Source organism: Gorilla gorilla, chromosome 6 (assembly GCF_029281585.2).
Source record: "Gorilla gorilla gorilla isolate KB3781 chromosome 6, NHGRI_mGorGor1-v2.1_pri, whole genome shotgun sequence".
Lineage (NCBI taxonomy): Eukaryota > Metazoa > Chordata > Mammalia > Primates > Hominidae > Gorilla > Gorilla gorilla.
The window spans coordinates 64,307,563-64,325,431 of record NC_073230.2 but is presented as its reverse complement, the minus strand read 5'-3'; positions in this window follow the sequence as shown (position 1 = coordinate 64,325,431).

Genomic DNA, 17,869 nt, shown 5'->3' with positions numbered 1-17,869 from the left:
CTCATTCCAGTAAACCCACAACCTTCCAATGTGGGCTTTATGGCCATCATGAACATGTCACAGTGCTGCAGAGATTTTGTTTATGGCCAGTTCTGGGGACAGTTTATGGCCAGATTTTGGAGGGCTTGTTCCCAACAATAAACTCCTTCACCAGTCACTGGCCACATCTGTATTTAAATTTCTCTAAAATTCAGCCAGGGTGGATGTAGGTTTTGTGGATCCTGTAGCTTATACAATTTGAAAAGCCTTCTTTAAGAAAAATAATCTAAAATTATAAACACCAGATTCAGTACAAAGTGATTATTTATTTAGAATGAAGGAAGAGCACACTACCAATTACAAATTTTAAAAATAGACAAATATAACAAAACCAGGAAAAGAACAGATATGTTTATTTCTTAACTACCTGACACCCCTTTGTAATACATTTTTAACCTCCAATTTTTTGGCCACATAAATCTTGATTGCCTTTTGAAATGATTTTTAAATTTGTAATATCATTTTTGATAGCAAGCATGGCTGACTAAAACTAGGTTTGTATTATTGAGGGTTTGCAAATGTTTATTTGAGCATTATAACTTGTTAATAGTGATATTATGTTTATAAAGTTAATTCATTTGATAACTGTAAGATTTGGAGACATTTCTTGCACAAGGACAAATCTCAAATACTCTGTCTTGATGACTCTGAGAGATAGGAAAAAAAGAAAATCACACATCACTCAACACAACACTTCTGACATCAGATGTGTAGGATATGGAGGGGGGTGTTTCCCCCACACACCAACCAAGCAATTCTCCAGCAGACACCAACTGGAGGTCCTATAATTCAATTCAATTCAGTTCTGATACTATCTATCTGGAGACAGCATCAGATCCCACAGGTTAAAGACTCAGTCCAAAAACTGCCTCCCACTTCAGATGCCAATCACAAGCCCTAGGTTGTGATTTGTGCTTCTGACCAACTATCAATCAGGGATTCTCACAATCCCCCCTTGAGTTCGATTAATTTGCCAGAACAGCTCATATAACTCAGGGAAATGTTTATGTTCACCTATTTATTGCAAAGGATATTACAAAGGATAGAGATAAACAGCCAGATGGGAGACGGGCGTGAGGCCAGGCATGTGGGAAGGGGAGGGGAGCTTCTGCACTCTCTCTGGGCTTACCGCCCTCCAGGAACCCCAACATGTCCCGCTATCCAGAAGGCCCCTGAACCCTGTCCTTTAAGGTTTTCATGGAGGCTTCATGACATAGGCATGATTGATTACATCATTGGCCACCAATGATCAACTCAACCTTCAACCCCTCTCCCCTGTCTGGAGGTCGAGGGTTGGGCTGAAAGTTCCAACCTTCTAAACATGTGGTTGTTTCCCCTGGCAACCAGCCCCATCCTGAGGCTGTGCAGGAGCCAGCAGCCACCAGTCATCATATTAGCCTACAAAAAGACACACTGCAGCTGGGCGCGGTGGCTTATGCCTGTAATCCCAGCATTTTGGGAGGCTGAGGCAGGTGGATCACCTGAGGTCAGGAGTTCAAGACCAGCCTGGCCAACATGGTGAAACTCCATCTCTACTAAAAATACAAAAGATTAGCCAGGTGTGGTGGCAAGCACCTGTAATCCCAGGCAGGAGAATCACTTGAACCTGGGAGACAGAGGTTGCAATGAGCCAACATGGCACTGCTGCACTCCAGCCTCAGCAACAAGAGCAAAACTCGGTTTCAAAAAAAAAATATATCACTTTGGAGATTACAAAGCCTTTTAGGAGCTATGTGCAAGGAGATGGGGGAATGTAATATATATGTCTTATTATAAATCACAATTTTACAATGACCCTCATTTACCAATACATCATAGATTGTTCTTTCAGTGGTGCTGTATCCTTCATGTTATCTTTTTTTTTTTTTTTTGAGACAGAGCCTTGCTCTGTCACCCAGGCTGGAGTGCAGTGGCACGATCTTGGCTCACTGTAACCTCTGCCTCCTGGGTTCAGGTGATTCTCCTGCCTCAGCCTCCTCAGTAGCTGGGATTACAGGTAAGCACCAACACACTGGCTAATTTTTGTATTTTCAGTAGAGACAGGGTTTCACCATGTTGGCCAGGCTGGTCTCTAACTCCTGACCTCAAGCGATTCCCCTTCCCCGGCCTCCCAAAGTGCTGGGATTATGGGTATGAGCCACCATGCCCAGCCCCCCACCAAAGGAAAATCTTGAGTTCCTTCAAGGGAAATTCTAGGCACCTAGCCAGCTCTGAGATGTAAATGAGCAACTTGATAAACAAGAAGGTAATAGTGGCTTAAAATGATAGCCAAGGAAGTTACAGTGAAGAGATGTTTGGTCCCCTGTAGAAACTAAAGATAACATCTTAACATATGACCCCAAGTTGCTTTTCAGAAACCCAGACCCTCAACAAATGGATGCACTGACACAGAGACCTCAGATGAGGGGAAGCTGAGGCCTGAACCCTGACCCCCGTTGTTCTAAATTTCTTCCTGCAGGACCTGGAGGAAGCCATGCTCACAGGCCAGAGCTAACATTGTTTTCTACTGAACCTAATTTTTAAACAAAGCTTTGCCTCCTGAACCAATTTCAAATCAGAAAACCTTTGAAATCAGAAACCACCTATTACCTGTGCCCCCATGCCCCCATTTTTAGATGTCCCATGTTTTTAGGTCAAACCAACGTAGAGCCTCCATGCATTGATTTATGGTTTTGCCTGTAACCTCTGCTTTCCCATCTTTAGAAACCCCTCCTTGCAAGCCATCACAGAGTTCAGGTCTTATGCATGAGTTACCTGCTTCTGCTTGCTTGGCACCCTGCAATAACCACTTCGCTTTCTCTCACTGAAAATCCCCATGTCAGTGTTTGGCTCTGCTGCGTTGGGTGGGGGAACCCAAGTTTGATTTGGTAACAATGACAGTTATAATGTATTAGGTTTATGAATTTAGGAAAAACATATGAGAATGCAAACACATTGCTGAGGCTTATCCAACACCTTGGAAGAAAAACTGAGGGAAGAAAGGAGTTTGAAGCTTCAGTTTCATCAGCTTCAAAGTAGATCCACCTTTGAACACATTACAGTGCTTTTGAGAGAATAAGTGCTGAATGAATGAATGAATGAATGAATGCCTTTTTCTCATAATGTGGAAGCCTAGGCTCGAGGCTGAGATTACAGAACACTCCAAACAAGGGTCCTGCAGGCAGTCTCTTCCTGATATGTGTCCCAGGTTGGTGGGTCCAGCCCAGAATTAAGCACAGTATTCCAGGAGTTATCTGGGTCTGCAAGGTGGGCAGAGTGCACCTGTTGCCTTGCTCATTCCAGGCCATTTGCCTCTATTAATCCAAACTAAAATTGCTGTATTGGGCTTTTCTTCTTTCCTTCTCTTTTTGGCCAACCACTCTTTACATGGATGCATACTGAGCTTGTAGTCAACTAAAACCTTTCAATGAGGCCAGGCATGGTGGCTCATACCTGTAATCCCAGGAATTTGGGAGGCTGAGGCAGGCAGATCACCTGAGGTCAAGAGTTCGAGACTGGCCTGGCCAACATGGTGAAACCCTGTCTCTACTAAAAATACAAAAATTAGCTGGGCATGGTGGTGCACACCTATCATCCCAGCTACTCAGGAGGCTGAGGCAGGAGAATCGCTTGAACCTGGGAGGTGGAGGTTGCACTGAGCTGAGATCATGCCACTGCACTCCAGCCTGGGCAACAGAGCAAGACTCTGTCTCAAAAAAAAAATAAAAATAAAAAATAAAACTTTCAATGTTTCACACTTGCTAAACTAGGTCTCTCTCAGGCTGTAACTGAGCGACTTAAGGTGCAAATGTATGATTCCATATTGATTTCAATTAAATTCCACATTTTTATGCTTAGCTCACCACTCTGACCTCATGAGATGGATTTCACTCTCCAGTGTGTCATCCAGCATGATGACTATGGCTACCCTTTCTAGAATATCTAAGTCACTGATTCCAAGACATCAGATGTGGCTCTGAGTGGAGCCCTGAATCTCATCCCCCTGAACTTCCACTCTGGCCTGACATTAATTCACCATCAATATCTTTTTAGTCCAGATGTTTAATCTATTTTGAATCCATGTGGTTGTAATGTCATACAACCCAAATTTCAAACTTAGAAAATATCAAATGCCTTGGTAGACTCTATGTATATTCCATAGTTCCACATTCCAACAGTACAGATATTCCATCAAAAAAATTAAATGGGCCAGGTGCAGCGGCTCACCATGTAATCCCAGCATTTTGGGAGGTGGAGGTGGGGGGATCATTTGAGGTCAGGAATTTGAGACCAGCCTGGCCAACATGGTGAAACCCCATCTCTACTAAAAATACAAAAATTAGCTGGACATGGTGGTGTGCACCTGTAATCCCAGCTGTTCCAGAGGCTGAGACATGAGAATCACTTGAACCCGGGAGGCGGAGGCTGCAGTGAGCCGAGATTGTGCCACTGCACTCCAGCCTCAGTAACCAAGAGAGACTGTCTCAAAAAAAAAAAAATTAAATGCAGTTGGTAGAAGATGCCTTTTTTCTTAGCACATCTATTCTTTTTCCTGTTTACCATCACTTTTTTTTTTTTAACAAGCACATGACACTGGCTTATCAGCATCCGATGTGGTTTGAATCTGTGTCCCTGCCCAAATCTCATGTCAAATTGTAATCCTCAATGTTAAAGAAGGGGCCTTGTAGGAGGGGACTGGATCATGTGGGTGGATTTCCTGCTTGCTGTTCTTGTGATAGTGAGTGCTGTTCTTGTGATGGTGAGTTCTCACAAGATCTGGTTGTTTAAAAGGCTGTAGCCAGCACTTTGGGAGGCTGAGGTGGGCAGATCACAAGGTCAGGAGATTGAGACCATCCTGGCTAAGACGGTGAAACCCCATCTCTACTAAAAATACAAAAAATTAGCCGGGCGTGGTGGCGGGTGCCTGTAGTCCCAGCTACTCGGGAGGCTGAGGCAGGAGAATGGCGTGAACCCAGGAGGCGGAGCTTGCAGTGAGCCGAGATAGCGCCACTGCACTCCGGCCTGGGCAAAACAGTGAGACTCCATCTCAAAAAAAAAAAAAAGTGGGTAGCACCTCCTCCTTCGCTTTCTTCCTCCTGCTCTGGCCATGTGAAAGATATGCCTGCTTCCTCTTCACCTTTCATTACGATTGTAAGTTTCCTGAGGCCTCCCCAGTTATTCTTCCTGTACAGCCTGTGGAACCATGAGCCAATTAAACCTCTTTTCTTTATCAGGTACCCAGTCTCAGGTAGTTCTTTATAGCAGTGTGAGAACGGACTAGTGCATCTCATTAGCTCATCTGACTCATGGGTCTCTCCAGGAACAACTCTTTGCAATAGGTAATAATACATCTTCCCATGTCTTTTAAGGTCAATGATTCCAGAATGTATTCATATGCAATTATTAATGTCATAATAATACTTTGAGGCTGTGCAGTTTACAAGGCTCTGTCTTGTACAATCTCATTTAACAAAAAGCTACCTAAGAAAAACTACGAGAATTCTACGTTATGAAAAAGAGTAATGAATTCTAATTACTAATGCCCTGTCCAGCCCCAGGACATTTCACTCCAAAAGTCAGTGAAATTGTACTTCCCAATTGAGCATTCTCAAATCCAGATAACATGATACCAGGATTCTAAAAGCCTTCATCTCCATGACACTGTCTTCATTAGAGCACGAAGAGAGTTCTACAAAATACTGATTTCCAAACTGCATGGGCAGCCTCTGTTAGGAATTAGAATGTGCCTACACTGACCTTTCCCAAAGACCTATAATTTGCATTCAAATAACGGTATCAGATTGGAGACAGGATGAGGTGTTAAATAGAGTCAAGGAAACCAAGTTCAGAAAGTGGACAAGTTGCATGTTTTACAATAGGGATAAAGCTCCTCAGTCTTGAATTTGATTTCTTATTCACTACCTGGAGTTCAGTGTAGACTATGAGAAGAATGGATTAAATCAATGTAGAGACCTGGAATATGTGGACTTCTTTGGAAGTTAAGAGCACAACCATTCCTGGCATGCTTCTCCTTCAAATGGGAAGGAAGCCAGATGGAGACAGAGAGCCTGGAGTTGCAGTCAGAAAAGAGGAATTTAAATCCCCAGCTCTGTCACTTAGTGGTGGCCACTTTGGCAAACCATTTTGTCCCTTTTGCTCGACATACATTCTTTCTGTAAAACAGGAATGATTTCCCCCCTTGCTGGGCTTTTCCTGAGATGTCAGAGTTCCTGGCACCTAATCTAGTGGTTTTCAAACTTGGTCTCTGGACTAGCAGCATTGGCATCAATGTGGAACTGGTTAGAAATGCAGATTCTCAGACCCTTTCCCAATTCTATTGAATCAGAAACTCTGGAGATGGGGCCCAAGAATCTGTGTTTCAACAAGCTCTCCAGGGGATTCTGGTGTATGCTAACATTTGAGAACCTGACTTAATATAATATCAGTAAACATTTATTTTATTTTATTATAGATTCGGGGGGTACATGTGCAGGTTTCTTCCATGGGAATATTACATGATGCTGAAGTTTGGGTTTCTGTTGACCCAGTCACCCAAAGAGTGAATATAGTACCCAATAGGTAGTTTTGCAACCCCTTCTCCTCTCTCTCCCTCCCCTCTTTTGGAGTCTCCAGTGTCCATTATTCCATCTTTGTGTCCATGTGTACCCAGTGAATAGCTCCCACTTATAAATGAGAACAGTCAGCATTCAGTTTTCTGTTTCTGCATTAATTCCTTTAGGGTAATGGCCTTCAGCTGTATCCATGTTGCTACAACAGACATGATTTCATGCTTTTTTGTGGCTGTATTCTATGGTTTACATGTATCACATTTTCTTTATTCAATCCACTGTCGATGAGCACCTATGCTGGTTCTAGGTCTTTGCTATCGTGAATATGGCTGTGAAGAACATACAGGTGCAGGTGTCTTTTGGTAGAATAATTTATTTTCCTTTGGGCATATACCCAGTCATGGAATTGCTGGATCAAAAGGTACTTCTACTTTTAGTCCTTTGATTAATCTCCAAACTGCTTTCCACAGGGGCTGAACTAATTTACATTCCCACCAACAGTGTATAAGCGGATTTTTTTTTTCCTACACAACCTTGCCATTATCTGGTGGAGTTTTTTGACTTTTTATTAATAGCCATTCTTACTGGTGTGCTGTGGTATCTCATAGTGGTTTTGATTTGCATTTCTCTAATGATTGATGATGTTGAGCATTTTTTCACATTTGTTAGCCACTTGTATGTCTTCTTTCAAAAAGTGTCTGTTTATGTCCTTTGCCCCCTTTTTAATGGGGTTATCTGGGGGTTTTTTCTTGTTGATTTGTTTAAGTTCCATATAGAATCTGAATATCAGTCCTTTGTCAGATGCATAGTTTGCAAATATTGTCTCCCATTCTGTCAGCTGTCTGTTTATGCTGTTGATAGTTTCTTGTGCTGTGCAGAAGCTTTTTAGTTTAATTAGGTCCCAGTTGTCAAGTTTTGTTTTTGTTGGATTTGCTTTTGAGGTCAGTAAATATTTAGAGTCTGCAGATGAAACACTGGATCACATCTGTGGTCACTTTCCCACTAGCACACAGCTTGTGCTCTCTGCCGCTAGGACTCTCCAAAGTTAGACTCCTGTCTCCTGTAGGAGGACCTGTCACAATGGCCCACATTCAGAGGCTGCTATTAGCAAGGGTACTAGTGGTTTACCAGGAAAGGCATGAGCAGGGTCATATACAACCCCCGACCCAGGGAGGTGTGAAAGTAGCTGAATCAACTCTGCATGGTTTGGTTGTGCTGAGCCCTTCTTCACCACCACTAGCAATGTCACAAAGCAGAATACATGCCAATCAACTCCTTGTTCTATTATATATGGGCCCTACAAGGAGTATACACTGTGCTGGGAGGCTAAAGCAGCCTCCTTTCTGATATAGGGTGTGTCTGTCTAAGTACTTTCTGCCCCATCTCTGACCCTTTAAATCAAGGCAAAAAGTCAGGTATCAAGGGTGATCAACCATCCCAGTTTGCCCGGGACTGAGGGATTTCCCAGGAGGTGGGTTTTTCAGTGCTAAAAGCAGAGATGTCCCAGGCAAAACAAAACAGTTGGCCAGGCCAGGCACGGTGGCTCATGCCTGTAATCCCAGGACTTTGGGAGGCCGAGGCCTGTGGATCACTTGAGGTCAGGAGTTTGAGACCAGCCTGGCCAACATGGTGAAACCGCATCTCTACTAAAAACATGAAAAATTAGCTGGGTATGGTGGTGCACACCTGTAACCCCAACTACTCTGGAGGCTGAGGCCAGAGAATTGCTTGAACCTGGGAGGCGGAGGTTGCAGTGAGCTAATATGGAACCACTGTACTCCAGCCTGGGTGACAGAGTGGGACCCTGTCTCAAAAAAACAAAACAAAACAAAAAACAGTTGGCCACCCTACAGTGAGATAGCACACACTGCAGACAGGCTTCTTGAGAGATGTTTACCACATTCATCCCTGAGAAGGAGCAGGGAACCTTCTTAGAAGCCTGCTGGGCCCCCCAAGGATGGAAATAAAGGAAAATCTTGAGTTCCTTTAAGGAAATTCCAGGCACCTAGCTAGCCCTGAGAAGTAACTGAGCAACCTGGTAAGCAAGAAGAAACCCAGGCCCCACCAAACAGATCTGCTGGTATATAGATCTCAGATAAGGGGGAGCTGAGGACTGAAATTTTGCTGCAATTATTTGTTCTGAATTTCTTCCTGCAGGGCCTGGAGGAAGTCACAACCACAGGCCAGGCCTTAACGTTCCTTTCTGCTTGACCCCAAATTTTTAGACAAAGCTTCGCTTCCTTAACCAATCACAAATCAGAGTCTTTGAATCCACCTCTGGCCTGCAAGCCTCTCCACTTCAAAATATCCTGCCTTTTTGGGCCAAATCAATGTATAACCTTCATGTATTGGTTTAAAATTTTGCCTGCAACTTCTACTTTCCTGAAATTTACCCCTGCCTTTAAAAATCCTTGCTTACAAGCCATCGGGCAGGTCAGGTCTTAAGTGTGAGCTGCCCAATTCTCCTTGCTTGGTGCCCTGCAAATAAATGCCCTCCTTTCTCCTGCTGCAAAACCTCAGTGTGGATGTTTGGCTTTACTGCACTGGGTAAGGGGACCCCAGTTCAATTTGGTAACATCCTGAGTCTTCTCTGATCCAGACACATTTACTGGCCAGAGCTCTGTCTTAGTCTTTGATTTCAAGCCTGTTTCTATTAATAGTTTTTTGGACCTGATGACTATACTCTGTCTTACTGAGGTTTCACCATTGGTTTCCCCTACTACATTTTGAGTAGATCCACATCTCTGGTTCTCACAGATGGTCTCTAAAAAAGCAATCCTGGCTGGGCATGGTGGCTCATGCTTGTAATCCCAGCACTTTGAGAGGCCGAGGTGGGCAGATCATTTGAGGTCAGGAGTTCAAGACCAGGCTGGCCAACATGGTGAAACCCCATCTCTACTAAAAATACAAAAATTGGCCAGCCATGATGGTGCAGGCCTGTAATCCCAACTACTCTGGTGCTGAGGCAAGAGAATTGCTTGAACCTCAGAGGTGGAGGTTGCAGTGAGCCAAGATCATGCCACTGCACTCCAGCCTGGGTGAAAGAGTGAGACTTTGTCTCAAAAAAAAAAGAAAAGACAAGACAAGAAAGCAATTGTGTTTCCAGTCATTAAGCCATCTATCCATTCTCACTCCCACACACTCACAAGGGGGATATCTTAGCACTCACAGATGCATTTGGGGTTCAAAAAAGACAAGCACTTTGATTTAGATTCCTCTAGAAGGAGATGCATTCAAAATTGACTGTTTTGCCTTCCAATTAGCAATAACATCAACTGTTTCTTGCATACTCTACCCCACTTTCAACAAGTTTGCATGGATAGACACTTATGCAAATGGACTCCTCAAGGAAATTGTGAAATTTCCTTGGGCCTTGTGTTTTGGAGTGGCCAGTATGTCAATAGCACAAGAATCATAAAACAGAATTCTAGAATCAGGATCTCCTCTACCCTTCCCTGGGGTCCTCTGACATATGACACGTAACTGGCTTAGAGAATAGAAGCTAACTGGGTGTGGTGGCTCACACCTGTAGTCCCAATTGGGAGGCTGAGGCAGGAGAATCACTTGAGGCCAGAGGTTTAAGACCAAACTGGGAAATACAGTAAGACACTATCCTAAAAAAAAAAAAAAAGTTTTTTAATTAGCCAGGCGTGGTGGTGCACACCTGTAGTCCCAACTACTTGGGAGGCAGAGGCAAAAGAGCAGTTTGAGGCCAGGAGTTTGAGACCAATCTGGGCAATATAGTAAGACTCCATCCCTAAAAATTTTTTTAATTAGCCAGGTGTGGTGGTACACACCTGGAGTCCCAGCTACACAGGAGTCTGAAGCAGGAGAACCACTTGAGGTCAGTAGTTCAAGAAAAGCCTGGGCAATAGTGAGACCCCACCTCTAAAAATTTTTTTTAATTACCCAGGAGTGGTGGTGTTCACATCAGTAGTCCTAGCTACCTAGGAGGTTAAGACAGAAGGATCACTTGAGTCTAGGAGGTCGGGGCTGCACCGAGCTATCATTTTATCACTAAACTCCAGATTTGGTGACAGAGGGAAACCCTGTCTCTAAAAAAATTTTTTTTTTAAAAAAGAGAAAGATAGGAGTCAGCAAGGGAACCTGAGGACCAAAGATAGATGACACCAGGGTCTTCAAGAGCTGTGATCATAAGAACAACCAGCATCTGTCACATTCACCGTGCACACTGGGACACATCACATTAAAAAAAAAAAAATTTGCCAGATGCAGTTGCTCACACCTCCCATCCCAGCACTTTGGGAGGCCAAGGCATGTGGATCACCTGAGGTCAGGAGTTCAAGACCAGCCTGGCCAACATGGTGAAACCTCGTCTCTACTAAAAATACAAAAATTAGCTGGACATGGTGACATGTGCATGTAGTCCCAGCTACATGGGAGGCTGAAACAGGAGAATCACTTGAACCCAGGAGGTGAAGGTTGCAGTGAGCTTAGATTGTGCCACCGCACTCCAGGCTGGGTAACAGAGCGAGACTCCATCTCAAAAAAAATTTTTTTTAATCAAAATGTTTTGTTTTGGTTTGGTTTGGTTTGGTTTTGAGTCAGGGTCTCATTCCATCACCCAGGCTGGAGTACAGTGGTGCAATCATAGCTCACTGCAATCTCCAACCCCTCAACACAAGTGATCCTCTTGCCCCAGCCTCCCAAGTAGTTGAGGCTACAGGGGCATACCACCATGCTTGGCTAAGTCACATGTTTTAAGCCTACCCTCTGTGCTCCATTTCTTAGCATTCTTAACCTATAAAACAACTTTCACATATTATCTCAGTATGACCTTATGATAAATCTGACACCAACCCTATGAAACAGAGAAAAAGGTACCATTGTCCTTTTTCTGATGAATCAATAGAGGCCCAGAAGAAACAAGTGACTTATGACCTCAACAGTTAAAACCATCAGTTAAGCTGCTCTTGATGTTGTGGGTCAGAAAGTCTCAGCTGATGGTGCATCTCTGCTCTCCATGTCACAAGCTGGGCAGGCAAGGACTAGAGGATCCACTTCCAAGAGGGCTTCCTCACCCTCATGTGTGGTGCCTCGGTACTCCTTGGCCTCCATCATTCTACAGGTGCCACATCTTCCAGGCCTCTCCACATGACTTGGACTTTTTACTACACAGAGACCTAATGGTGAACACACTTCTAAGGCAGATGGTTCCCAAGAGGCAGGAACTGGAAGCTGCCAGGCCAGCAAAGAGCTATGCCTGATCTGACCCAGAGTCATTTTTTCTGTGCCCTCTTTATTAAAGTAGTCATAAGGCCTGCTTGGGGTCAAAGGGATAGACACTCTCCAATTCCTGATAAGGTAAAGTCAGGCTGAGAGATTATTCTGGTCACCTTTGCTCCATGTCAGGACTTTGATTTCCAAAATCCCATTTCCTAGTGCTTCCTGACAAATGACACTTTTTCTTTTTTTTTTTTTTTTTTAGACTGGGGTCTTGCTCTATCATCCAGACTGAATTGCAATGGCTCACGCCTGTAATCCCAGCACTTTGGGAGGCCAAGGTGGACAAATCACCTGAGGTCAGGAGTTCAAGACCAGCCTGATCAATATGATGAAACCCTGTCATCATAGCTCACTGCAGCCTTGATCTCCTGGGCTCAAGTGGTCCCCCAGCCTCTGCCTCCTGAGTGGTTGGGACTACAAGTGTGTGCCACCACACCTGGCTATTTTTTTTTAATGTGTTGTAGAGACAAGGTCTTACTATGTTGCCCAGGCTGGTCTCCAACTCCTAGCCTCAAGCACCTTGCACCTTGGCCTCCCAAAGTGCTGGAATTGCAGGCATGAGCCACCATACCCAGCCAGATAATACTTCTTGATTATGTACCAAATGTAAATGATGCACATACATTTACCTTAGCAGAACATAAGTGCTTCATTCATCCCTTGTCTAACATTTTCCCCAAGAAAACAATTTGAATTTAACCCAATTTTTGGCAATTATAAATTCACAAGTGAAAGGTAAGTTTTTGCAAGCCAATAAAATACACATCCAGAATCAGCTCTTCTGAAATTAGTAGCGATTCTAGAAACATGTTTGCAAACCAAATGATCAATTCTAACAAAATCAGAAGGGGAAAAGTGAATCTACTTAAGAAAATTAACTCTGGATACTTAACATTCACGTTATCAGCATCATTTGCATGTAAACATTCTGCTCTTTTCAAAGATTCTTATCAGTCATTAAAGTAGGCCTTGTACTTGGCTAAATGCTTGTCATAATTTCACATTTTCACTCACTAGGGCTGTCCACCCTTCAAGATATTCCAATTAAGAGTTTATCCCTCAGGCTGGGCACAGTGGCTCACGCCTGTAATCCCAGCACTTTGGGAGGCCAGGACGGGTGGATCACGAGGTCAGAAGTTCGAGACCAGCCTGGCCAACATAGTGAAACCCAGTCTCTACTAAAAATACAAAAAATTAGCTGGGTATGGTGGCAGGCACCTGTAATCGCAGCTACTTGTGAGGCTGAGGCAGGAGAATCACTTGAACCCAGGGGGCAGAGGTTACAGTGAGCCAAGATCATGTCATTGCACTCCAGCCTGGGTGACAGTGTGAGACTCTGTCTCAAAAAAAAAAAAGAGTTTATTACTCTGTCACACTTTTAGCAGCCTGAGTAGACATATAGTAAAATTCTATCTAAAGGATGTATCCCAGGCTATAGCTGCTCTGCCTCAGTGCCATTTTTTTTTTTTTTTTGGCCTTGGTTTTCTAATGAAAATAATCTATTGATCCTGTTCAAAAGAGGAACACACAGCTCCAAATCATTACCTCCTGGCAGTAACTGATTTTTCAGTCCTATCTGCTTCACCACACTCCTTTAATGGCAGTTGAATAAATATCTAAAATGCAGACTTTTCAGTCCTTTCTGAAGGATAGTGTCATCCAAGAGGGGGGCGAAAATCAATAAAACCAACAAATATTTACTGCACATCAAACGATGTGTTCAGTGCCAAGCTAGACACCCTCAGGGTCTTTGTCCTTAAGGAGGTTACACACAGCAGTGGAAACTGGATAAGGTCAAAAGGATAATTCTGAACTGCCTGAAAGAGACCTCTAACCTGCCATTTGACCTTCCCTTGATCCTGTTCAAATAACAGCTCAGGGGACCAGGGAGGGACATGTGACCAAAGCCAGCCAGTGTGAGCCATTGCTTGTGTGTGGCCCAGCTCAGGGAGACAAACTGGTACAATCCAATTCTCACCAGAATTTGAGCTAAAAGGCATAGAAGTTTTTGCCAACAGGGGTGGTGAGCACTAGAGCTGAAAGGTCATATCGATTTAGGGAAGAGGGCAATTTTCAACAACAACTAAAAGGGCTAATCAGCACAAAGAGATGAATTGCACAAACCCACAGCACACAATCAGAAAGAGAAAGAGAAGACAGGCTTCAGTTTGTGATGCCGAGACACAGTTCCCCAGAGGCTGCTTCTATTTCTAGTCCTTTCCTCGGATTCTGTGAGATCGCTTTACAAGACAACAGCTCCTTTTTGGGCCTGAGATGATTTGACTATGTTCTGTGCCTTAGAACCCAAAAGCCCAAAAGAAGCTCATGCACTTATGTACTAAATGCTGCATTGGCCGGGAGCAGTGGCTCATACCTGTAATCCCAGAATTTCGGGAGGCTGAGGTGGGAGAAACAGCTGAGGTCAGGAGTTCGAGACCAGCCTGGTCAACATGGTGAAACCCTGTATCTACTGAAAATACAAAAATTGGCCAGGCGTTTGGTGGGCACCTGTAATCCCAGCTACTTGGGAGGCTGAGGCAGAAGAATCACTTGAACCAGGGAGGTGGAGGTTGCAATGAGCCGAGATTGTGCCATTGCACTCCAGCCTGGGCAACAAGAGTGAAACTCTATCTCAAAATAAATAAAGAAATGTCGCGTGGACAATGTTGACAATTCTTGCAACCAGTGTTCACTTGACAGTGCTGGCTTTGGGCTGCAGTTGAGGACTAGAATTTGAAAACTGAGCACAACTTGAAATGATGCAGATTACACTGGCTCTTTCTAAGCCCAGAAACCTTGGATGTTGGCAAATAGCATGCAACAAGAACTCCTAACAAAACCTGCTACATTGTCTTAGAATAAAGGACTGGCTTGCCAGGGGGCAGGGGTGAGCAGGAGACTTAACTGGGGCTACATACCTTTTTGTGTCTTTCGGAATTTTGTTAACATATGCATATTCAAAAAATAAATAAGCAATTTATTTTTTCACAGACAGCACACTTGGGCATGAACAAAACATGTAGCAATACGTTTTCATGAAAACAACATCTCGCCCTAGAAAAACATTTTGTTATTTGACCTAGTTACCGCGTCTACCATGGTCTGGTTCAAAGTAATTTACTCAATCCTGCCGCCAACTGCCCACCTTCCAGAACATTCCATTGCAGCCACTCTGGTCTGATTTTAAAAAGTTGCCTTTTCAGGAGAATGGCGTGAACCCAGGAGGCGGAGCTTGCAGTGAGCCGAGATCGCGCCACTGCACTCCAGCCTGGGCGACAGAGCGAGACTCCGTCTCAAAAAAAAAAAAAAAAAAAAAAAGTTGCCTTTTTCCTGTATTTTTTAAAATAATAGTACTCTCTTGCAGATCTACCAATATAATAAGTCCATTTAGAGTCAATAAGTAAATATTTCAAGAAACTAAAAATCCAGAAACAAACTTACACATAAAAAAGTGTCTTCTGGATGGGCATGGTGGCTCATGCCTGTAATCCCAGCACTTTGGGAGGCCGAGGCAGGCGGATCACAGGTCAGGAATTTGAGACCATCCTGGCTAACACAGTGAAAACCCATCTCTGCTAAAAATACAAGAAAAATTAGCCAGGCGTGGTGGCACATGCCTGTAGTCCCAGCTACTCAGAAGGTTGAGGCAGGAGAATCGTTTGAACCTGGGAGGTGGAGATTGCAGTGAGCCAAGATCGTGCCACTGTACTCCAGCCTGGGCGACAAAGAAAAAAAAAATTGTCTTCTACTTTCTCCATTCTGAGGTTTTGCTTTTGAGGTTCTACTCAGGAATGCTTTTCTTACCCCAGTCCCTCACCCCCATGCCCCTCACTCCTCCACCCCCTGGTGCTACCCACCTGCTTTCCAGCTGTGAAAAGTTTTCCTCTTAAAGCCCTCCCAGATCCCACCAACCCATTTTCCTACTTCATCTATAGTTTGTTCAGGCCATTTGTCAATTTCTCATGTCTCTTCCAATCAGGCACTGTATATTCTATAACCCTAAAATAAATATTAGTTTTTTCTTGGCTTAAACCATTGTATTGAGTGGCTACTGACATTGTATTGCTGTATAAGCTCTCACAGGTAGACCCTGCTTCCCTAGAGATCAGGGTCTGTGGTCTACTTCAAATTCCCTAACTGAATATAGAAGGTTCCCAGTAAATATATATCAATTAATTGAAAGCTATGCATGAAAAACTTTTATTAGTGCACACACATACAAAAATTAGAAGACCTGGGCCAGGTGTGATGGCTCACACCTGTAATCCCAGCACATTGGGAGGCCAAAGTAGGTGGATCACCTGAGGCCAGGAGTTTGAGACCAGCCTGGCCAACATGGCGAAACCCCTGTCTCTACTAAAAATACAAAAATTAGCCAGGTGTGGTGGCACGTGCCTGTAATTCCAGCTACTTGGGAGGCTGAGACAGGAGAATCACTTGAACCCAGAAGGTGGAGGTTGCAGTGAGCAGAGATTATGCCACTGCACTCCAACCTGGGTGACAGAGTGAGAACACATCTCAAAAACATAAAAAATAAAAAATAATAAAAAAATCAGAAGATCCACATTCCCAACTCATCCAGCTGCACAAATCATTCACTGTGTTTCCATAATCTTCTCAAAGAGCTACTATAGCCAATTTCCAATTATTTGTGTCAGTGGGGAACAGGAATAGTCTGAAAAATGAAACCCACATAATCCATACATTTAATTTTGGTGGATGCTTCCAGCCAGTATGAAAATTTCCCACTGTGAATGTCACTGTATTTTTGTATTTTTAGTGCAGATGGGGTTTCACCATGTTGGCCTGGCAGGTCTCGAACTCCTGACCTCAGGTGATCTACCCACCTCGGCCTCCCAAACTGTTGGGGTTACAGGTGTGAGCCACCGTGCCTGCCCACCTCTTGACTTTTTATAGTTGTTGTATTATTTTAATCTTGAGTAAATAAATGCTAGCTGAAATGATGCAGTTCAGGAGAATCTTCTGCTTCTGTTACTAAAAAATATATATATATTCTTACAAGTCCAATAAGGTTACACTAATGTTTATGTTTGGAAAATATTACCTCTTCTGCCGGGTGCATCACTATTGTTCCTGCCCCTCCTCTCTGGCAGGACTTTGGGAGGCCAAGGTGGGAGGATCACCTGAGGTTGGGAGTTCGAGACCAGCCTGACCAACATGGAGAAACCTGTCTCTATTAAAAATACAAAATTAGCTGGGCGTGGTGATGCCTGCCTGTAATCCCAGCTACTCAGGAGGCTGAGGCAGAATCACTTGAACCTGGGAGGTGGAGGTTGTGATGAGGTGAGATCGCAGCATTGCACTCCAGGCTGGGCAATAAGAATGAAACTCCATCTCAGAAAAAAAAAAAAAAAGATTTCTTAAAATGATATTTTCCGTATTTTATAGATGATGTGTGAGTAGCAATCTTAATAGGATGTTACCTGACACTTTAGGGGACTGGAAGATGACCGTGGCAGCTGATTCGATCCAGATGTCTCTAATTCTTTTTTTGTTTTGTTTTGTTTTGTTTTGTTTTGTTTTGTTTTGGAGACAGAGCCTGGCTCTGTTGCCCACGCTGGAGTGCAGTGGTGCTATCTCACTATCTCAGCTCACTGCAACCTCCACCTCCTGGGTTCAAGCAATTCTCCTGCCTCAGCCACCCGAATAGCTGGGATTACAGGTGCATACCACCACACTCAGCTAATTTTTGTATTTTTAGTAGAGACAGAGTTTCACCATGTTGGCCAGGCTGGTTTCAAACCTCTGACCTCAGATGATCTGCCTGCCTCAGCCTTGCACCTGGCCCAGATGTCTCTAATTCTAACATGATGTGTATTGGAGAATCATAGCAGAGTGAGTTGCTGGTGTATCCACAAAGAAATGAGCATGGAACTCTCACGACAGCTGTCCTGAGTAGTGTGTGTGTGCTGTTCTTGAATATCTCACTGCTGATTTATACACAGGCTTTCTGGTGACTGAGTTAACAGTATCTGTTTCATAAATAATGTAGCCTTATTTCTTTCTTTCTTTCT